The sequence below is a fragment of the Papio anubis genome, chromosome 6 (genome assembly GCF_008728515.1).
Source record: "Papio anubis isolate 15944 chromosome 6, Panubis1.0, whole genome shotgun sequence".
Classification (NCBI taxonomy): domain Eukaryota; kingdom Metazoa; phylum Chordata; class Mammalia; order Primates; family Cercopithecidae; genus Papio; species Papio anubis.
The window spans coordinates 124,869,250-124,892,889 of record NC_044981.1 but is presented as its reverse complement, the minus strand read 5'-3'; the positions used below and the strand labels follow the sequence as shown (position 1 = coordinate 124,892,889).

General features: G+C 39.2%; 1 long non-coding RNA gene across 1 annotated transcript in view; it reads left to right on the top strand.

The window, feature by feature from the left end:
* Positions 1–1,358: 1,358 nt before the first annotated feature.
* LOC116275354 overlaps positions 1,359–23,640 on the top strand; it is a 55,444-nt gene continuing 33,162 nt past the window's right edge. The window contains exons 1-2 of the long non-coding RNA XR_004184398.1: positions 1,359–1,622; positions 21,672–21,823. This is a non-coding gene — a long non-coding RNA (uncharacterized LOC116275354). The remainder of the gene's footprint in view (positions 1,623–21,671; positions 21,824–23,640) is intronic.

Below are 23,640 nucleotides of genomic sequence, written 5' to 3'. Positions count from 1 at the left end.
CACACTCCATAGCAATGCTTATTATCAGGGTGCCTGATAAGCCTGGAGTCAGACTGAGGGGAGCTAGGGACTGTCTGTGTGATTGAAGCATCCTTCTGCATATTGGGCTATATCCATCTCCATGTCCCCATAGAGTGAGTCTTCTCTCCTTACTCAGCAACAGTCCTTCAGGATACTGTCTCCACATACATGGCTTGATGAGTCCCGCCAATGTCTCTGCCTTTGAAACTCTGCCTGTTCTCTGTGTCACCACCCCCACCTTCTGATTGGCCCACTTTCTTCTAATCCTGGTCAACACTTTCAATTTTAAGCCATAGTCTGTCTCTTCTGGCGACTCCATACCTATCTGAACTGGTTTATTATTTAACTCCCAGAGAAAAATCTATTTCCAAGGTATTACCTCCAGTTACTATCCAAAACCTTGAGTTAGAAGTCAGTAATCTGGGAAATCCTTAGAGTTTGTTGGAGTAAGATTTGGCATGTAGAGTTTCAATTATTATTGGAATACTTTATTATAGTAAGAAGGACATCCAGCTGTTGTCAGACTACACAAGAATCAAAACAAGAGGAGATACGATTTACAGCCTGAAGAAGCACAGCAAACAAGCAGGAATTTCCTATGTTGGGGTCCGTGTGTTTCCTAAACAAAGGAATGAACACACAAGACAACACAAGACAAGACAAACATGGCGGCTGCCCTCTTTCCTTTGTTTAGGAAACACGCGGACCCCAACATGTTTTAAAGGCAGAGGGTGAGTGGATGGGACAGTGCAAGAGAGATTTATTCTACTTCTTTCTTTAGTCATTTCATATTAGGAATCCAAGCTTTTTTATTTTTTGAGATAGGGTCTTGTTCTTGTTGCCCAGGCTGGAGTACAGGCGCTTGATCATGACTCACTGCAACCTCCACCTCCTGGGTTCAAGCTTTTTGCCTGCCTCAGCCTCCCTAGTAGCTGAGATTACAGGCACCTGCCACCATGCCCAGCTAATTTTTGTATTTTTAGTAGAGGTGAGGTTTCACCACGTTGGCCAGGTTGGTCTCGAACTCCTGACCTCAAATGATCGGCCCACCTTGGCCTTGGTGCTGGGATTACAGGAATGAGCCACCGTGCCCAGCCATCATGTTTCTTAATATTAGGATGTAGAGGACTACATGCTCGCAAACGAGGCGTTCCCGATAAGTCCTGCTCTTGCAAATGAAGCAGGGCGTTCCCAATAAGTCCTGCTCTTGCAAACGAAGCAGGGCGTTGGGGGCTTGTTTATGTGTAAACATCTTGAAAATCCAGAAAGTCAGGGAAAGGTCAGAAAAACAACAATGTGTCTTGTGACTTGGCAACATTCCACAAACGACTGTATAAAATAAAGCAGAGTGCACCATTCGAGGCTGCCGCCATGTTTGTCTTGTCTTGTGTTGTCTTGTGTGTTCATTCCTTTGTTTAGGAAACACGCGGACCCCAACAAAAACACACTTATCTTATGAATGTTCTATTATCTTCCCAGTCCTATGATTCAGTGAACCTCTGCTCTGATTTTAGGGACCTGGACTTCATTCAAAGACTTGCCGGTGAAATCCTTCAGACCCTGGCTGTTCCATGTCTCTTCACACCAACAGTTTCATGAAGGTGAGATTAATTAACATATTGGTTGAATACTGAACTAGCTTACTGAATATGCTTCTCTGGGAATTCCAGTTTTATAGATTTTCCAGTAGAATAATGAGTCAGAAAATAGGAAGTAGCTAGTACTCAACACTTTTCATGATCATCTTTAGAAAACATAAACTTTTAAGTGACTTAAGTTTAGAAAACTGAAAAGTCTGCAGGTAGTTTTATCCATTCTTGAGGGTTTAAAGACATCAACAAGTTTGTGACTCTTAAAGTAGATACTTTAAGAACAGTTAACACAGGTATTAAAAAGGAACAGTCTTTTTTTTTTTTTTTTTTTTTGGCAGTGAAAAAAACAAAACAAAACAAAACAAAACAGGAGTAGTTTCAAAGAATAGAGAGGAAATTGTTGACACAGAGGCCTCTGACTCCACAAGAGGCTCGACCCCATTGACCCAGCACAAGCTATACATGTCCTCAGAGGCAGCAAAATCATTTGTGGGTCTGTGAAAACTGTACTATAATTATTTAACCACCGAGTTTAGAAACATATTGCTTAAACCAACTTTAAGCTTCTTTTGTTATCTATGTAGGATTTTGTATTTTTAAGAAAAGAACAGCTTGATATTTCACGTCTGAACAAAACACACGAATGTCTCTTCCAATCTAAAAGTATATGAAAGAAAATACCTGATTGTCAGAGAATTTGTTAACAGATGTTATAATAATATAGCATGCATATATTCCAAGCCATCAGTAAAAGTTAGATTATTAATTATTTAATGTAAATGAAAATGAAATGAAATGTGCAGAGAAAATTTTAATGAAAAAATTTTAATTGGCTGGGCGCGGTGGCTCAAGCCTGTAATCCCAGCACTTTGGGAGGCCGAGGCGGGTGGATCACGAGGTCAGGAGATCGAGACCATCCTGGCTAACATGGTGAAACCCCGTCTCTACTAAAAATACAAAAAACTAGCCGGGCGTGGTGGCGGGCGCCTGTAGTCCCAGCTACTCGGAGGCTGAGGCAGGAGAATGGCGTAAACCCGGGGGGCGGAGCTTGCGGTGAGCCGAGATCCCGCCACTGCACTCCAGCCTGGGTGACACAGCGCGAGACTCCGTCTCAAAAAAAAAAAAAAAAAATTTTAATTAACCAAAAAAAGAGAAGAAGGGTAGAGAGTATTCATTTGGAACCTTTTGAATCTGTCTAGTACACCATTGCCCATGCACCAGATTACTCCTCACCTGGTGCACCCCAAAAGCTCCATAACTAGTCCTGTTACTTTCAGTCATAGGCCCTCCAAACCACCCGCCAAAATGCAGCCAGTGGGATCTTTCTAAATATCCGTCTAATCATGTTCTCCTCCTGGGGCCATGGAACACCCTAGATCTGAAGGATTTCAGGGACAAAGACTTGAATGAAGTCCAGGTCTCTAAACTCTGGGCAGAATTCCACTGACCATAAGACTTATTTTTAATGGCCCTCAATAGATTTCCAAAGTCCAAGTTCCTTAATGTGGCTCACAAGGCCTTTTGGTGATATGTGGGCCAATGGCTCTCTGCCTCTATTCATACCCACAGAGAATCCAGGAATGCCCTGAGTCCTCCATCCAGAGCCTGATTCTGCCATTCCCACCACTGCACCACCTTTATTCCTTAGCCAAGCCCTATGCATCCTTCATGACTCAACTCTAGAGTCCTTTAATCCAAGAAGCAGGTGGTCTCACACTCTCCAATTTGATTTAACTGCTTTTCCTAGGTACTTCCTTGAAACCTGTGTGCTTTCTGTCATGATTTTATAATTATTGGTTAATGTTTATCATACATGTGAATTTCTTAAAGTAGAGGAACTTGATTTTTCTGTGTCTCAAATGCTTAACCATATGTCTGACACAGTATGGACTTTCTCTAAAAGTGAATGTTGAGACAATGTTTGAGATGTAAGATGTTTTTTAGGGATCAGAATTTCATCTTTTGCCCAGTGTCTGCCCTCTGTACCTCCAACCATGGGATCAAAAAAAGTTTAAATATGAGTAGTTTCTCTTGTGGTGATCACCACTAATATACCTCATTAGAAGGCATGTCACCATTGAATCAAACATTAATGAAGCATGTCAGTCTGAATTTGCATGATGTACAAATATTTTTGTGATTTTTTAGAAGTCCAACTTTGTTATAAAGAGGAGGTGTTCGCATAGGATTTTTTCATCAAGGTAGTGCTTTAATTGCTAATAGCTAGTTGATCCATACAAAACAACTCTAGAATTAAAGAGTGACATTTTGAAGATTTCCTTTTTTCCCTCGCTCAGGATATTCGGTTCTTCATTTGCTCCAAAATATCTCATCCTCCTCCCACCCAAATTTATTTTTTAGGTTCCCTTTTAACAACATTTACTGAGTGCCTCTTATATTGCAAGCATTGAAGATGCAAAAGTAAATAGGACACATCCATGCCTTGAAGAGCTCCCATCCAGAGAAACAAAAGTAAATGTAGCCGGGCGCAGTGGCTCATGCCTGTAATATTAACAGTTTGGGAGGCCAAGGCAGGAGGATCACGTGAAATTAGGAGTTTGAGACCAGCCTGACCAACATGATAAAACCCAGTCTCTACTAAAAATACAAAAAAATTACCCAGGTGTGGTGGTGCAGGCCTGTAATCCCAGCTACTCAGGAGGCTGAGGCACCAGAATCTCTTGAACTCAAGAGGCGGAGGCTGCGGTGAGCTGAGACTGTTGACACTGCACTCCTAGCCTGGGCAACACAGCCAGACTCTGTCTCAAAAAAAAAATAATAAAATAAATGTAAAAATGACAAAATCATGGGGAAAATATGATAATCAGTTGAAACTAGACTGGGGGAAAACTATACCATGTTAGAAATTCTAAGCGGGAAAGGATTTTTCATAGGAAATGAGATGCTAAGATAACTGATAGACTTTTGCTGGGCAAGAGCAGCTCAGGATAAATTGCTGATGATTTTCAAAAGTAAGAAAATTCAGGAATTACATTTGACGACATTTTCTTCCTGCCTACATCCACTACCTACAGCTGTCACCAGAAGATAATGGTTTCTCCTTCTCCTTTGCTTTCCAAATCTCTGGTGATTTTTTCTTGGAGGTGATGTTTTCTTGGGGGTGAGCTCTAAACAAGAACTTTGCTAGAAACACAGGTCAGGCAATGCTGTTTCCAAGTTTTCAGCCCCAACAGAGAAAGGGAAGCTGAGAAGTGCTCTTGAAGGTGGTGGCACCTAACACTGCTATGTACTATGTATATTGGGGTGGGTGACTTCTCTACTCTGAAGTAGCCAAGCCGACTTTCAGTCTGCAGAAAGGCTATAGGATGTGTATTCCAAAATAGCTAGAAGACATTTGAAATGCTCCTAGCACAAATAAATGATAACTACATGAGGTCACAGATATCTTAATTATTCTGACTGGATCACTACACATTGTATGCATGTATCAAAATATCACATGTAGCACAGATATATGTACAATTATGTTTCAATATAAAAATTAAATTCTTTTAAAAAAGAGATCCCACACAGAGCTTTCCCTTTGATAGGTCTATGCCTAGCTAAGAAACATATTCTCACATTGCTCAAAGGTCCTTTACATCTACTGATTTTTTTTTTTTTTTTTTTTTTTTTGAGACAGAGTCCCACTCTGTTGCCCAGGCTGGAGTGTGGTGGCGTGATCTCAGCTCACTGCAACCTCTGCCTCCTGGGTTCAAGCAATTCTGCCTCAGCCTCCCAAGTAGCTGAGATTACAGGCATGTGCCACTTGGCTGGCTCATTTTTTTTTTTTTTTTGTATTTTGGGTACAGACAGGGTTTCACCATGTTGGCCAGTGTGGTCTCGAACTCCTGACCTCAAGTGATCTGTCTGCCTTGGCCTCCCGAAGTGCTGGGATTATAGGCATGAGCCACCATGCTTGGCCCTACATCTACTGATTTTTATCCTTCTAACTACATAGTATGTAATATTTATGTGTTTGGAGTAATTATTTGGGGGTTAAAGTGTCATCCTAGGAGGTCTAACACATTAATCCTTCATACCAAAGACTTGGCTGCTTCCTGAAATGAATTATAAGGTCTGTTCAAAGTGAAGGTTAGCCACCCCACCCCCCAGGGTAAAGAACACTAAAATGAGAGATAAGGTCTGAGTTCACATCCTAAAGAGGCCATTTATTAAACATAAATACGTCATTAGGCTTCTTAAAGACAGTTTCCTCTTTAGTGAAACAGAAATTTAACAAGCCTCCCCCCCATCTCAAAGAGTTATTTTAAGATTCAAAACTAGAATGGGAAAATATATATAAAGATATTTTCGTAAATCATAAATGTAGTAAAGGTCAGAACCTAAGAAGGCTTACCTGGAAAGTTTGCAGGATATTGGTGAGGGAGACATGAGGATAGGAAAAGAAGCCAGAATTACTGGGGACTAACCTGTCTGTAGAACTGGGACCTGAGATGGATAGCTAGATTTTCAAGTTATGGTGTCAAAAGGGATATAGTAAGCTTGACATGCTATCAGTATCTAAGAGGTCCAATCTGGAGCAAAACAGACTGTCCAGCCAATGGTGAATTTCGGAATCAGGCATTTGGCAGGGTTTAATGAGATCTAGCTGTTTGGATTGACATCTCAACAGCAGATCAAAGTCCAGACAGTAATATCCCCCACATAGTAGCTTGGCATGGCATAGGCAATCAATATATTTTTATTGACTTGACCTACTGATAAACAGAATAAATGAACACATATCTGGCAATAAGATATCATGTTGTCAAGACCCAGAGAAGCTGAGTGCAGTTCGTGACCTGGCTCCAGGCCCAGATAGGGATTTCAGTGTTAATCAAGGCAAGCTGCCTAGTAACATGGACAGAGCAAGCTCAGTGAAGGCCAGGAGGAAGAGAAAGGATACAGCTCAAGGGGCTCAAAGATGTTGGAGCTCACCCCAGACGCAATGGCCTTGGATCCAGCACAAATTCAAGATTGTACCTATGAGTAGGGTTACAGCACCTGATGTACTTCAAGGCTTGGTCAGGCTAGTTGCATCAGGACCAGGATGGAGCTAAGAATGAAGGTGGCAGGTGCCCAAAGCTTAACAGGAAGTGAAAATATGTATTGACATATTATTTACTGAGTTTTTAAACATTAACCACTCACCTAAAAAATTAAATGTTTTATTTGGGATGCAAAGGGAGCTTAATTTGAATTTGTTTTATTAATCAGCTTAATAGGTACTAAAATTTCTGTTTTTAAAGAATATTTAAGGCATGGAAAGTTCTAATGAAGTAATCAAAGAGTTAGTAAATAGTATATGCTACTATGGTCAGAATTCTGTGTGTGCATATTACGTGTATACAGATATAGATAAAGAGGAAATTGGACATATCTTGCAGAGACTAACAAAAAGTTCTAGAAGGAAATATATCAAAATATATTTAACAATACTTTCTGGATGGTAATGCCTATAAATTACTTCTGTTTTGTTCTTTGTAATATTGGGTGTTTTTATAATTCCTGACGATGAGTTTACATTACTTTTGTAATGTTTTTAAAAAGATTTTTTGAAAACCTATCTCTTACAGTATCTCTACAATTCATAGAGAAAGAATGAATACTCCACAGCTCAGTCTATGAATTCAGTATGACCTCGCTACCAAAATTAGACAAGAATGGAATGAGAAAGGAAAATTACAAGCCAAACTCAGCCATCAATGTATATATACAGGCCCAAATCAGCCATCAGTTTTTTTTTTTCCAACATAAAAGAAACAAACTCTTGGAAAACCAAATCTAACTGTATTTAGAAAGATAATACACTAAGAGCTAGCTGTCTTCATCCTACAAGAACAATTTATCATAAATAATAGTTTCGTACTGGCAAAAGAACTGACAAATTTTCAGTGGAATAGAATGGAGAGGCCAGTTAAGAGGGTGTAGATGACATCTCAACAGTCTTGACTTGGATTTCCTTGCTCACCAGTGAGACTATCACTTCATATGACACACTAATACATGGAAATTTGTCACATGATGGGGGTGACATAGCTGAACAGTAGAGAAAGGAAGGAATCTTTAAAAAGTACAGTTGGAAAACTGATTATAAATATAGACAAAATTGAATTTGGATTTCTAGCTCCTAGTATGCTTAAAAATCAATTATAGACAGAGTAAGGAATTTATATGTCAAAAACAAAACTTTATGAGAGGAATATATATGGGTGAATATTTTTCTGACTTGAGGATAGAAAAGAATTCCTTTAACAAGACCAAATATGGTATCCTAAAAGAACATATTGACAAATTTGTTAAACAACTGTACTATACTCCAGGTCCTCCCTCCAAAATCCTAAACCCAAATCTCATCACGTTTTTCAGTGAAATAAAAATACTTTCTGTTTCCAGCAAACATCCTCCATAAAAGGCTTTGAAGTTGTTAATTAGCAAAAAATTCAGTACAGTATCTATTTTTAAAAAGCAGCATTAAATTATAAGAACTATTTTTCTATTTACCCTAGTTCCTTGAATGACCATGTGGAAGAATCAAATGCACAAAAGTTAAAGCCCGCAATTTTCTTCTTGAAGTAAATGTTAGCATTTTTAAGAAACAACTGAGACCAATTTTCTTTTTTTTTGAGACGGAGTCTGGCTCTGTCGGCCGGGCTGGAGTGCAGTGGCCGGATCTCAGCTCACTGCAAGCTCCGCCTCCCGGGTTTACGCCATTCTCCTGCCTCAGCCTCCCGAGTAGCTGGGACTACAGGCGCCCGCCACCTTGCCCGGCTAGTTTTTTGTATTTTTTAGTAGAGACGGGGTTTCACCGTGTTAGCCAGGATGGTCTCGATTTTCTGACCTCGTGATCCGCCCGTCTTGGCCTCCCAAAGTGCTAGGATTACAGGCTTGAGCCACCGCGCCCGGCCTTTCTTTTTTAACAGTAAGAACAACTTGTAACTAGAAGACAGAATCTCTATTCAAGTATTTTACATAGTGCTTCTGTGAATTGCATATAGTGGATAGCATCATATTGATTTATAATGTCAAAATCCAGTGCAGAGGTTTCACAGAGGAAGTAGAAAGAGATAAGATGACTACTCACCACTGCTCTGGGCACCAAGGCCCAACCTCTCCTCCTCAGAGGGCAGCTGTCCAGGTACCTTTAGTCCCAGCTCACATCTGAGGCTTCTTATTCCTGGGTGACAGAGCAGCTTTTGGGCACTTTCTAGAATGCTTTATCATGTGCTAGAGAATGATAATGGTGAATTTCTCAGAGATTTGTGCTTGGAGGATTCCCTCATTCTCTGCTGGGAGAGACAACCACCCCCCAGTAGTTGGCTTTAAAATTTGTTTTTATCTGTCTGTCTGTCTGTCTGTCTGTCTATCTATCTATCTATCTATCTATCTATCTATCTATCTATCTATAGATATTTTCACCATGTAGCCCAGGCTGGTCTTGAACTCATGAGTTCAAGAAATTGGCCCACCTCAGTCTCCCAAAGTGTTGGCATGAGCCACCACACCTGGCCCCAGGTAGTACTTTTTACACTTGTATTGTCCAAGTTTTAGCATGAAGTGTTGCTTTTTCTCTGGTGGTCTAGAAGAGTTCACCCTGCCTGGTAGTGTGAATTTCACCTACTAGAAGTGTGTCTCCAGCAGACATCATCCTGAGAATGTCAGCGGGGGACTCAAAAATGAAGGGACATCTCCTTGTCAGTGGGGATCTCATAGTCATCAGTGCCACTAGCGGTTAACAGGAGTACCTCTGGATGTGCATGCTGTTTTAGGCAGGTCTTTTCAGGTTTTGAAAATGCACAAAGCGAGTGAGGGGACTGGAAATTGAATTAATTCTTAGATCTTTATCTCAGAAATGTAAGCCCAGAGCAAGAAAATCAGCACAGTGCTCTGGAGTCCTGTCTGGTCTCCGGGTTTCTGGGTGGCACCTCCCAGAAGGTGCAGGTACCACAGATACCCCTGCAAGACTCAGTGGAAAAACTCTCACCACTATTCTTATGCCCAAGGGGCCACGCTGTGAGTGTCTCCAGCTCCTCAATCACACAGGTCTTCTCATCCCATGCCTAGATAAGGCAGTTACATTGAAACTATTGCATCACCTTGCTGCAGTCATGTATGATTAACTAGATATGCTGGAAAGAGAGAGGAAGGAGGCTGGTTACGGAGTTTAAGGAGTGTCATTTATGGTAAAACACATTTTTCCTATAGTAAAATCAATCATGGGTGGTGGTAATTGCTACAGCATGCTTTAGTACTGGTTTGATTTCTCCATTTCTAGATAGTGTTTCCCATTAAGTTTTTTTTTCTTTTTTTTTTTTTTTAAATCAGCCTCAAAGAAACCTTAAAATAAAGTTTTGACTGAGGGCGGGTGAAGGGGACATGGAGTATGACAGTCACTTTTGTTCCAGTGTTAATTTTCAAAAACTCCGGATGTCTAATATTGAAAGCCAGTCCAGAGCGCTCAGTGTTAAAGAACTCGCTCCCTACCCGCCCCCCCGCCACCCCGCCACCCCAACTGCGGGGCTGAATCACACGAGGAAGGAAAGTCTGGCTCACTGCTTTATTAATTCACTACTGTGATTTCTTTCTCTGTTACTAAAGGGGACTGGGTGGGGGGTGGTAAATTGAGTGGGCAGCCAGGAAATGTGATATTTTTCTTGGTTCCTTGTGATTGGAGGAAATTCTGTCTTCTCCTTTTGGTTCAAAAGTTTCAGCAACATAACCTTTTTTTGTTTTGTTTTGTTTCTCTGTGAAGTAATTTGACTTTTCAGTGGAAGCTACCCCAAGCCCACCTCTGTGGGGTTGTAAAACCCACTCGCTTTTATATAATTTCATTAAATGAAGTCATCCAGATGGTGCGCCCATACAAAACCCTGACCTTCAAAGGTCTCTGCCTGTCTCTAGGTCCTTGGGTAATTTGAAGTGTCACTTCTTGGCCATGTCTGCTCAGACCTGTCACCTTAAATCTCCTCTTTAAACTTTATCTTACTTTTCTCCTTTATCTCCTTTGGAAGGGAGGTGAACATTAATAGGAATGATCTTCAATGCCGATTCTCTGAAGACCCACAGTAATTCTTAGTAATCAAACCTGATGTGATGGACAAAATACACGCTATGTGTAAATGTCCCATGCAAAATGTAAGAAAATTTAGATGATGTACAGCAGTTATTTTTAGTCCTTCGAATAAAACATACTCCTCACATGCATACTCCTCACATTTGAGAGCAATATTATAAATAATGCAGCATTCATTTAATATAACGTCAGTATATTTCATTTCAAAAGACCAATTGTAATTTCTATTTCTGTTTATTTTTAAAGAACTCTTCACTATTGTAATAATATTTTAATAATAATAACAATGACCCATATACATTACATACTTAATATATGACAGTACATAAGCTAGGGTTTATAAAAATATATATGATCAAATTTCATCCTAACAATACATTATGAGTTAAGTATTACCCCCATTTGACAAACAAGGAAACTGGGTCTCAGAAATGTGCACAATCATGTTTAAAAACCCTAATTCTCTATCTCAAAAACCCATCGTATGCTGTCTCTAAGAGAAATGTGTAGACTGCTCAAACTGGTTCTAATAAAGTTTTCCCTCATTTTCAATGTTTCTATTCTGTAACAAAAAACTGTAAATAAATAATACAAAAAGCATATTTATAACCTAAGTATAAGGTCTAAGAATAATAATAAAATGGATACTTGCATACCCACCCTTGAGCTTAAGAAATCAGACATTAGCAACACCTTTGAAGCCTCATGTACCTTTCCCCCAATCTATTCATCTTCCCCAATCCAGAGACATGATTTAGTGCGTGTGAGTGAGCCACCTCCCCAATTAGAAAGTAGGCTTCTTGAGGAAAAAACTGGGTTTATCATGCCTTCATTTTTCTTTTTAGCTTTACCACATAGGCATTTATCCCTGAACACTGTACTATTTGATTTTGCTTGGTTTTGAACTTTATATGATTATTCTTTTGTAACTTGCTCTTTTCATTCAGTACCACCTATGTTGATGAGTATAGTGTATAGTTCTTAATCTTCACTGCTATACAGTATTCAACTGTATGAATATACCACACTTTTTTTTTTATTATACTTTAAGTTCTAGGGTACATGTGCACAATGTGCAGGTTTGTTACATATGTATACATGTGCCATGTTGGTGTGCTGTACCCATTAACTTGTCATTTACCTATGTCTGAGTGTTCTCATTGTTCAATTCCATTTACCCATTATCCCATTTGCCTGAATCTGTGTTGCTTCAGGTTTTTACTGTTACAAATCAAATAGATATTCTTGTCCAAGTCTCCTGGTAAACACATGCTAAAATTTATTTTGGATATATATCCAGGAGTAAAATTGGCAGATTGAAGGGTGTGTGAAGTTCAGTCTTACATAACCATGTCAATTACTTTTTTGTATTTTGAAAAAAAAAAATTTTCCATCGTTTTTCTACTGTTCTGTTTGCCACTCATTTTCTTGTTAATTTGTAGGCTGCCTTTATATACTTTTATTACTTTTTTTGTTAGACATACAGTTGCAAATATCTTCTCCAAATTTTCAGCTGACTTTTCAGAGAAAGTCTTAAGTTTAACATTGTCAAATTTTAATTTTTTTCCTTTATGAGTAAAAACCTTATTTACGAAATCTTTTCATTTCCAAAGGTGTTATTCATCTAAAATGGTTTTTTGTGGTTTGCATATTTAAATGTTTAATATCTCTGAAATTGATTTGGGGATATGGTAAGAATACGCAGGAATTTGATTTTATTTTTTCCATGAATTCAGGGGAGCCACAGTCTGAAACCACACCATGTGGGCTCTATAATTAAAATATTACAATCTTCTCCATAACATTCTTGCTCCTCTCTTGAAAAAGGTTTATATATGTATCTTATGTTTCTAATTGCTTTTGTGACTATTGTCTTTTTTTTTTCAATTTGGTTTCCTTTTCTAACTTTTTTGCTTTTGTGACTGCTGCCTTTAAAAAAAAAATGGGGGAGGGGGTTCTTTTCCTTTCCTTTTTTTTTTAAAGAGGTAGAGTCTCGCCATGTTGATCAGGTCAAATCTCTGACCTCCAGCCATCCTTTTGCCTCAGTCTCCCAAGTAGCTGAGATTATAGGCTGGTTTCTTTTTTCAACTTGTTTGCTGTTATATAAAAATGCAATTGACTTTTACATAAATATTTGCATTTTAATATCTACGGATTCTTTTGGGTTCTTCATAAACACAATTGTGTCATCTGAAGGGTGACTTTGAAGATGTGTGCATGTGTGTGTGTTTAAAAATACATTAAAGACTCAAAAGGTATTCATTATTCTGCTATTTTGCCACTTAAAAAAAATCAATTTTATTTTATATATTTATTTCATTTCTCTGTCAATATATATAAATTTCAGTCTGTTTTCTCAGTTAAGTAATATTTATTCATTCAGAAAACTTAGAGAATAGACATAAGAAGAAAATCACAATGCCCATAATCCTATCACACAATTAATTAGAATTCAACAATATAGTTTTAAATGACTTACCATGTGCTCTAAATGCACTACTTATTTCCTATTTTCAAAGATTTTGCTTTCTGGTGAATAACTACCATAAATGTTTTGATATTATACTCATTTGGGCTTTTTTCTAGAAGTGAATACATATTTTTAACACAAACAGGTCATATTGTACATGCAGTTATGCAACCTAATATTTTTCACAAACTATGTAGGTAACCATTTTTTGACATTACTGAAAATTCTTCTGCCACATTATTTTTGATGAATGCATTGTATATTTCATTGTATGTATTATAATTAATCAGTTTTATTGCATATGTACTGTATTCAATATTTTGTTATTATAAATAGTTAATGACTTTCTATCATCCTATGATGATTCCCTCAGAATAAGTTTCTGGAAGTCAAATGCAAAATTTTACATTTTTTAAATAGCATTGCCAAATTATCTTCCAGAGATTTTGTTCCAATATAGACTCTCACCAACTGTGTAACAGATCCATTCTGTAGTCATTTTCTCTTTTTCTCTCTGTCTCTCTCTCACACAAACACACACACACACACACCCCAGGACTCTAAACTTGAATCATTAAATGGAACCCAAAACTTCCTAAAAGTTTCACTAAAACTACCTAGGAAAACTTTGCAAAATTACCCACCCTAGAAATGGCTGTGCTAGCTCCCACTGAGGTTTTTTTTTTTTTTTTAAGTTTATTTATTTTCTGGGTACTTCTCAACAAGATGACTAGTGTATAATACTTTATTTTCCTTTCTTTATAGGGTAGAGATAAGCTATTTCTTTTAATTGTACTATGTCTGATCGAATCCCTTCATGTATGTACTGCTTTGTTTCTAAATATAAGCATGACAGGTTCAGAGCTGTCCGTGGTCACGTAGGGGTTTTTGGAAATAATTTTAGCTTCGGGCATACCCCTGAACGTGGGCAGCGCCTACACATTGTCATCTCAGCCCCCTCTTACCCTTTTGGGAAGTCCTGATACCCTCATGAGGAGGTTTTTTTTCTGCTTCATTCTCAAACCAACGTGGGGTTTCCTTATGTCCTTGGCCCAACTTGAACTTACACAAGTGTAATGGGCAGCGTTATATTGAGAATGCATGTGGTAGAATATTGGTTCTCACATCTGGCTACAAATTTATTTACTTAGGGAATTAAAAAAAAAAAAATCCATGTCTGAGCCTTGCCCCTGAGATTCAGATTTAATTTGCCTAAGTCATCACCTCTGATCGTTGATGGGTGTCTGAATGTGGATTCCACGGTCTACCACTCCAGATGATCAAAATGACCCTCCAAAGAAGGAGGCTGGATAAAGGCAGGAACTGAGTGGAAGAGAGGAGACTCATGAAGCAGTAGTGAAAGTCTCTCTCCTTTTGTGGTTTTAAAGTAGAAGAAGGTTAAATCGTGTCAGTTTATGAAAAGTAGAGGGTGTGAGAATTTCATCATTTCATCACCATCTTTGGTACTTCCAATTCTGCTCAGTAATCTGCTTAACCAATCATGAGTATTTTCAATAGAAGGTGTAATTTCATGGTTTATTACCTGTCCTTTTCCTCTTTAAAGGAAAGAGGGAAGGAGTAGAGGGGGAGAGGAGAGAGCGGGACAACACAACAAAATGAGAAGGACAAAAAGGAGGGAAAGGAGAGAAAGTGCGAGAGAAGCCAGGCGAGGGAACAGGCAAGCACACAAGGAGGAAGAGCAGTGCCATTGCAGAGAGGTGCCCTGTGAGGGGCAGGTAGGGATGCCAGTTGGACTCTTGTTGAGTGAGAAATTGATGAGATAGAAAGAGGTCAAAGCAGAGGAAGGCAGACAGAAGAGGAAGAAGAGGTACACAGAACACCAATATCCGGGGCTCACCTCCAACAGAAAAATGAAGCAAAGTGTAGGAAATCAAGAATACAGCCTTCCCATTTGCTCAGATGCTCCTACTCCGACGGCGCAAGTGGGTCTTGAAAGATGGGGTAATTCAATCCCAACTCTCAACAAGATGGCAACTACTGAAGACATCATAGGCAGACATGCTATAACTCTCCTCAGTGATCTATTTATCTACTATTCGGTTCCTTCCTCGGTTCTTTTCTTCATCAATAAAAGCTGTGCATACCTAAATAGAAAATAAACATCAGTTATTTATCTCCTTTCAGACGACATTCACGTATATTTTATGTATCTGTCGTAGAACATCCATCTACCTTAACTGAAATGGTGAAGGGGAAGGCGTATGATTAGGGGCGGGGTTGAGATCAGAAAATCTTGCTTCTACCAGTTGGCATCTTTCTTAATCCTTCTATAGAAATTAAGAATGTTTTTATTGGCATATACCAAAAAATTCATGTTTTCAGTGGTAATGTTCACAAGAAGTCTTGAGGTAGTCCCTTCCCGGGTCCTTTAGAGGGCTGCATAACCTCTAAGTATTGTTTTTTGTCCTTGTGATTTTGCTTCATGGTTGTAAGATTTTGTCCTCAATTCAGCATCTCAAGCTGGAATCAAAGGCAAGGGAAAGGTTCTGTCCTTTTAATCAGAAAGCAAAATAACTTTCCCAAAAGTCCTCCTGCAAATCTACTTAATGCCTCATTTAGCAGAAATGGGTGAAATGGCCATCCTCAGCTCCAAGGGAGGGTGGGAAAGAGACTGCATGACTGTTCTGCTTGCCTCCTGGGAGGAGGGAGAGGAGGAAGGGCCTGAGGATGGCTTGGAGGAAGTCAAACCACAGTGACTTGCAAACCCTCATCCCAGTTTTGGCTGAGGTCCCTTTCTGTGCTCGTCTGTGCTCCTCTCCACTTTATGACTTCAAGCACAATTTCCAAAGTATAATCCATTTATAGAAACACAAACCCAGGGAATTTCTATCATCTAAAATAAAGCCAACACATCCATACATATTTATATTATTCTTTCTTACAATACCATACTATGTTTTTCCAGAGGTATTACTTAGCTAATAGGGTTTCTAGGTTCCTTGTCTCTGCCTTATCATCTATTACTTTAAAACTTCTAGTTTCAAGTATAATGTAGCCATATCTGCTGTTGTGGCACCTATAAATTAATTGTTTGGGGATTATTCATTGCTTTCACCAGTTGAACTATGTAGCTTCAAATTCATAACTTTTTCAGAGTCTCCTCCCCAACCCAGTCATCTTATTCTTTTGTTTTGTTGGAGACAAAGTCTTGCTCTGTCACCTAGGCTGGAGTGCAGTAGAGCTATCATCGCTCACTACAGCCTCAAACTTCTGGGCTCAGGGGATCCTCCTGTCTCACACTCTTGAGTAGCTGGTACTATAGGCATGCATCACCACACCCAGCTAATTTTTACCTACTTATTTTGTAGACAGGATCTGTGTTGCCCAGGCTGCTCTTGAACTGCCGGCCTTAAGCAATCCTCCCATCTCAGCCTTGGAAAGTGCTAGGATTACACATGTGAGCTACCACACCCGGCCAATCGTCTTTTTAGTAACAGGATATTTTCTATTCCCATTTTATTTTCCTATAAGTAAACAAAGGCTTAGTTGTTTTCATTCTTAAAAAGTGCTGTTTACAGGCACTCAATGCTTATTGCCCACTCACAAGTCTCCCATGACCCTCATGGGGGGCTGTGAGCCCCTCACTGTGTTCTCCTGATTTCCTACCTCCATTGTTCAGACACTTATATTAGAGACTCCACTGTGAACCCCACAGGGCAAGCATGCTGCACTCACCTCTTAATCCCCAATGCCCAGCACAGCCTCCACATTAGAGGGCAACCTCTGTGTAGGCACTGGACAATGCTGATTGAACCAAAATGAAGTTAAAGGATGTGAAATGCCCTGTCTGGCCATATGACTTTCAGCTGGCTGCAGCTGAAACACTCAGATCAGGTGCCATCTGCAGTGCGAATCCCCCTCTACGCTTCAGACAGCCACAGTCTCTCACCAGGCTGTTCTGCAGGGAAAAAAAACAAAAAAAAACAAAAAAAAAAAAACAAAAAAACACCCTCCTCCCTTCAAGCCAAGCAGAAAAACAAGCAGATTTAGGAAATGAATGATAGTGAAGATTGACGGCTAAAGCTTCATTCCTTTTTGGCATCTTCACCATTTGTTAGTGCTGGGGAAACACCTTCATGCTACAAAGCAAGTCCATTGGCAGGAGGACAGTCAGGGAACGTGTTAGGGAAACAACAGGATCCCGGGGCCAAATTGTCTTCATCCTGCCCCTTGAGCTCTTCTTCTCTGGTGGCCATGCTTTTCATTTTAATTCATTTCCTGTTTAGAGATTCTTCCTGGGCAGGCCCTGAGGGTGTACTGATGAATTTATCCAACAGGCACGATTGCTTCCTTTTTTGTCTGTCTACCATATCCTCCATCATGTTTAACTCTCTTAATTAAGCTCTTTGAAATCAAATTGAACTACAAAAGCAGTCTTGCGTTTATCAGTATAATTGAAAATATTACCTCTTGCTAAAAGACTTGATTAATCCCATCCAAGTTTATGATCACCCCTCTGTGTATCTCTTTAGCATTTATATTCCCAATGCCCCCCTTCAACTTGCCAGTGTGAGTGAGTGACCTCCCCAATTAAAAGGTAGGCTTCTTGAGAAAAGGAATGTATTGTGTTCTGTACTTATAAAAAATCATTCTGCTTCACAATATTGTTCCCCCACTAACGTGCTCACACTTGCACTGATATATCCAAGCAGTGGTCTTGCACTGGATTTTAAATGTCTCTGCCATAGACCCATCTTGACCTAGAAAGACATTCTTGGTTCAGTATCAGGTCACTTGTAGTCTTAGTGCTGAACTCATATAATGGTCCACATACTGTAAGTACTAACTGCCTGTGAGAATATAAAAAGATATGTGTATATATCAGGTTGGATGATGAAATACATTAGTTTCTTGTTTTTGAATTTTAGATTCAGCAGGTACATGTGGAGGTTTGTTATTGGATATATTGTGTGATGCTGAGATTTGGGCTTTTAATGATCCTGTCACCCAAGTAGCCAAAATAGTACCCAATGGGTAATTTTTAAACCCTTGCCCCCTCCCACTCTCCCTGCTTTTAGAGTCCCCAGTGTCTGTTGTTCCCATCTTTGCACCCATGTGTACCCAATGTTTAACTCTCACTTTTAGGTGAGAACATGTGGTATTTGATTTTCTGTTTCTGCATTAATTTGCCTGGGATAATGGCCTCTAGCTGCATCCATGTTGCTGCAAAGGACATTTCATTCTTTTTTTGTGGCTGTGTAGTATTCCATGATGTATATGTACCACATTTTCTTCATCCAATCCACTGTTTATAAACACATGTGTTAATTCCATGTCTTTGATGTTGTGAATAGTGCTGTGATAAACATACAAGTGCAGTTGTCTCTTTGGTAGAACAGTTTATTTTCCTTTGGGTATATAGCCAGTAATGGGATTGTTGGGTCAAATGGTAATTCTATTTTTGGTTCTCTGAGAAATCTCCAAACTGCCTTCCATGGGGGCTGAACTAATTTGCCTTCCCAACAACATTGTATAAGCATTCCCTTTTCTCTGCAACCTCACCAACATCTGTTATTTTTTGACTTCTTAGTAATAGCCATTCTGACTGGTATGAGATGGCATCTCATGTGATTTTGATTTGCATCTTTCTGATTATTAGTGATGTTGAGCATTTTTTCATGTTTCTTGGTTACTTGTATTTCTTCATTCAAGACGTGTCTGTTCATGTCCTTTGCCCACTTTTTAATGGGGTTATTTGTTTTTTTTTTGTTGATTTATTTATGTTCCTTAGATTCTGGATATTAGCCCTTTATCAGATGCATAGTGTGCATATATTTTATCTCATTCTGTAGATTGTCTGTTTACTCTGTTCATGGTTTCTTTTGCTGTGCAGAAATTCTTTAGTTTAATTAAGTCCTATTTGTCTATTTTTTTGTTGTGTTGTATTGGGGTCTTCATCACAAATCCTTTGCCTAGGCCAGTGTCTGGAAGAGTATTACCTAAGTTTGCTTCTAGGATTTTTATAGTGTGAGGTCTTGCATTTAAGTCTTTAATCCATCTTGAGTTAATTTTTGTATATAGTGTGAGGTAGGGGTCCAGTTTCATTCTTCTGCATATGGTTAGCCAATTGTCCAACCACCATTTATTGGATAGGGTATTCTTTAGCTGTGCAGCTTTATTTCAAGAGTCTCTGTTCTATTCCATTGGTCTATAGGTCTATTTTTGTACCAGTACCATAATTTTTTGGTTACTGTGGCCTCGTAGCATAGTTTAAAGTTGGGTAATGTGATGCCTCCAGCTTCACTCTTTTTGCTTAGGATTATCCTGGCTATTTGGGCTCCTTTTTGGTTACATATGAATTTAGGAATAAGTTTTTCTGATTCTGTGAAAAATGATGTTGGTAATTTGATGGAAATAACATTGAATATGTAGATTACTTTATCCTAACAATATTGACTCTTACAAACCATGAGCATGGAATGCTTTTTTATTTGTTTGTGTCATCTATGATTTCTTTCAGCAGTAATGGACTCTTTCAGCGTTCTCTTTGTAGAGATGTTTCACCTCCTTGGTTAGATGTATTCTTAGCTCTGTGTGTGTGTGTGTATGTGTGTGTGTGTCTATTGTAAATGGGACTGCATTCTTGATTCCATTCTCAGTTTGAACATTATTGGCATAGAGAAATGCTACTGATTTTTGTATGTTGATTTTGTATCCTGAGACTTTGCTGAAGTCATTTATCATGTCTAAAAGTCCTTTGGCAGAATCTTCAGGGTTTTCAAGGTATGGAAACTTATTGTCAGTGAAGAGAGATAACTTAACTTCCTCTTTTTTTATTTGGATGTCTTTTCTTTTCTTTCTCTTCTCTGCTTACTCTGGGTAGGACTTCCAAAATGCATCTGAGTGTGTACTCTACTGGGTATTGGAGATGACCACAGAGAAAAGGAAAGCTTTTTTGAGATTTAGTGTAACAACTGGATCCCTTTTCCCTTAGTATATATTTCTCTTCTTTGTTCTTGATGTGTTCCCTGGCACTAACATGGTGCTTATGAATTCATTGAACTGAATGACTTCTACGTGACGATGCGACAGCCAATGGAGGTCCTCTTTCTCTAAAGTAGCAGTTCCCATTTCACCAGTCTAGCTTCTTTACTGAGGTTCTGTGGGCAGTTCCAGTGGTTCTCTAAGTAAATATATATAGTCCGAGAAAACTGTACTTAATGATTAGAGAAGCCAGAATTGGACGGGAAGTTTAAGCAGTCATTGTGCTGGGGGTTTTATACACAGGAACAGGTTGGGCAAGAGATAGGATGAAAGAGAAGGACTCTTTTATGATAAGAGGTTCCCAAGGCAATTTTTTTTTTTTTTTTTTTTTTGAGACAGAGTTTCACTCTGTCACACAGGCTGGAGTGCAGTGTCATGATCTCGGCTCACTACAACCTCTGCCTCCAAGGTTCAAGGGATTCTCATGCCTCAGCCTCCTCTGTAGCTGGGATTGCAAGTATGTGCCATCATGTCCAGGAAATTTTGGTGTTTTTTAGTAGACACAGGGGTTCACCATGTTGACCAGGCTGGTCTCAAACTCCTGGCCTAAAGTGATCCACACACCTCGGCCTCCCAAAGTGACTGGATTACAGGCATGAGCCATCATGCCCAGCCACAGATTTTTTTTTTTTTTTTTTTTTGAGACGGAGTCTCGCTCTGTCACCCAGGCTGGAGTGCAGTGGCCGGATCTCAGCTCACTGCAAGCTCCGCCTCCCGGGTTCACGCCATTCTCCGGCCTCAGCCTCCCGAGTAGCTGGGACTACAGGCGCCCGCCACCTCGCCCGGCTAGTTTTTTTTTGTATTTCTTAATAGAGACGGGGTTTCACCCTGTTAGCCAGGATGGTCTCGATCTCCTGACCTCGTGATCCGCCCGTCTCGGCCTCCCAAAGTGCTGGGATTACAGGCTTGAGCCACCGCGCCCGGCCCAGCCACAGATATTTTTAAGTGGATACATTCAACACCTTTTTTCAGCCCCCTAGTTTCTTGCCAGCCTCTATTATAGAGTCTAGAATACCTAAAAGCAGCCGTGTAACACAGTGAGATGTAAAGGAAAGTTTGTGAGAGGGTGTATTAGTCCATTTTCACACTGCTAATAAACACATATCCAAGACTGGGTAATTTATAAAGGAAAGAGGTTTAATTGACTCACAGTTCAACATGGCTGGAGGGGCCTCAGAAAACTTATAATCATGATAGAAGGCAAACACGTCCCTCTTCACATGGTGGCAGGAAGAAGTGCTGAGCAAAAGGGGGAAAAATCCCTTATAAAATCATCAAATCTTGTGAGAACTCACTCACTATCACAAGAACAGCATGAGGGTAATTGCCCCCATGATTCAATCACCTCCCACTGGGTCCCTCCCATGACATGTGGGGATTATGGGAACTACAATTCAAGATGAGATTTGGGTGGAGACACAGCCAAACCATATCAGTGGGTCTCTCTTTCCAGATAAAATAAATAGAAGGAGGCAGGTGCCATTCTCTTCCCCTTCTTTCTGTGTAGAGTATAGCTGTGATGAATGGACCAACCATTTTTTCCGTCATGAACCAACAAGCACGAGGACAGAAGCGTAGCCCACTAAGAATTATAGAACTCAACGTGAGAGAAAGCAAGTGTCTCTGATGATGTTGTTGGACTGGATTCCCTACCTCCAGGTACTTGTTAGGTAACGTACTTTAATGCATCTTTGTTATTGAAACGTCTCATTCACAACATTTTGAGGGTCCACACTAGTGTTTTGTGGTCTCTTCTTGAATTACTTAATTGCATACATTGTAGCTTATTGGATAAGTCAAGCCCTGAATTTCTGTTATACAGTGTGAGTCTCAGTATTCTAGTATAGCTTCAAATAGCTATTTAATTTCAAAATTAATTTTGCCCGGAAATGGATTTGGATTTTTAGAGTGAAAGGTTAGACTTTACAAACCCATTCCAAAAAGGATCTTTGTTTCAGTTTGAAAGAGAGCATAGTGTTGTAGAAAGATTATGGTTTTGGGAGTCAGACTCAAGACACACCTAACTGCAATCTCACCTCTGTCACTTAGTACATAATTAAATTAGGTATGATATTTAATCCTCTAAGCCTCTACTTCCTCAAGTTTAAAATGATGAAAGTACCAATCTTGAAAAGAAGTATGAGGATTAAAAATAATGTACATTGGCTGGGCGCAAAGGCTTACGCTATAATCCCAGCACTTTGGGAGGCCAAGCCAGATGGATTACTTGAGGTCAGGAGTTCAAGACCAGGCTGGCCAACATAACGAAACCCTGTTTCTACTAAAAATACAAAAATTAGCCAGGCATGGTGGCATACACCTGTAATCCCAGCTACTTAGGAGGCTGAGGCAGGAGAATCCCTTGAACCTGGGAGGTGGAGGTTGCAGTGAGCCGAGGTCATACCACTGCACTCCAGTCTTGGCAACAGAGCAAGACTCCATCTAAAATAAATACATAAATAAATAAATAAATAAATAAATAAAAAATATATATAGACATGAAATGTTCTGGTACACAAGGAACATTCAATAAATCAATGTAGACACAGATCTTACATTTTTCACAAAAATTAACTCAAAATGGATCATCAACCTAAATGCGAAACACAAAACTATAAAACTCCTAGAAGAAACATAAGAGGAAATCTAAGTGACCTTCAAGTGGGCAATTACTTTTCAGACACAACACCAACAGCATGACCTTTAAAAGAAAACATTGATAAGTTAGATGTTATAAAAATTAAAAACTCCTGCTCTGTGAAAGATACTATGAAGAAAAGGAAAACAAAATCCACAGATTGAGAGAAAATCTTTGTAAAACACATATCTGATAAAGGATCAGTGTCCAAAATATACAAAGAATTCTTAAAACTACAATAAGAAAATAAACAATCCAAATTTCTAAATGGGCAAAATGTCTGGACACCTCACCAAAGAAGATATACAGATGACAAAAAAGAAACATATAAAAGGATGCTCAATATCTTATGTCATCAAGGAATTGCAAATTAAAACCACACTGAGATACCACTACACACCTATTAGAATGGCCAAAATCTAGAACACTGACAATATCAAATGCTGGCAATGATGTGGAGCAACAGAACCCTCATTCATTGCTAATGAGAATGCAGAATGGCAAAGCTCCTTTGGAAGAGAGTGTGCAGTTTCTCAGAAAACTAAACATAGTCTTATCATACAGTCTAGCAATTGCACTTCTTGATACTTACCCAAATAAGCTGAAATTTTATTTCCACACAAAACCTGCACACAAATGTTTATAGAAGTTGTATTCATCATAACTGCCAAAATTTTGAGGCAACCAAGATGCCCTTTAATAGTGAATGGATAAACAAAATGTGGTATATCCATATAATGGAATATTATTAATGCTAAGACTAAATGAACTACCAACTCACAAAGACTTGGAAGAAGCTCAAGTGCATATTACTAAGTGAAAGAAGCCAATTTGAAAA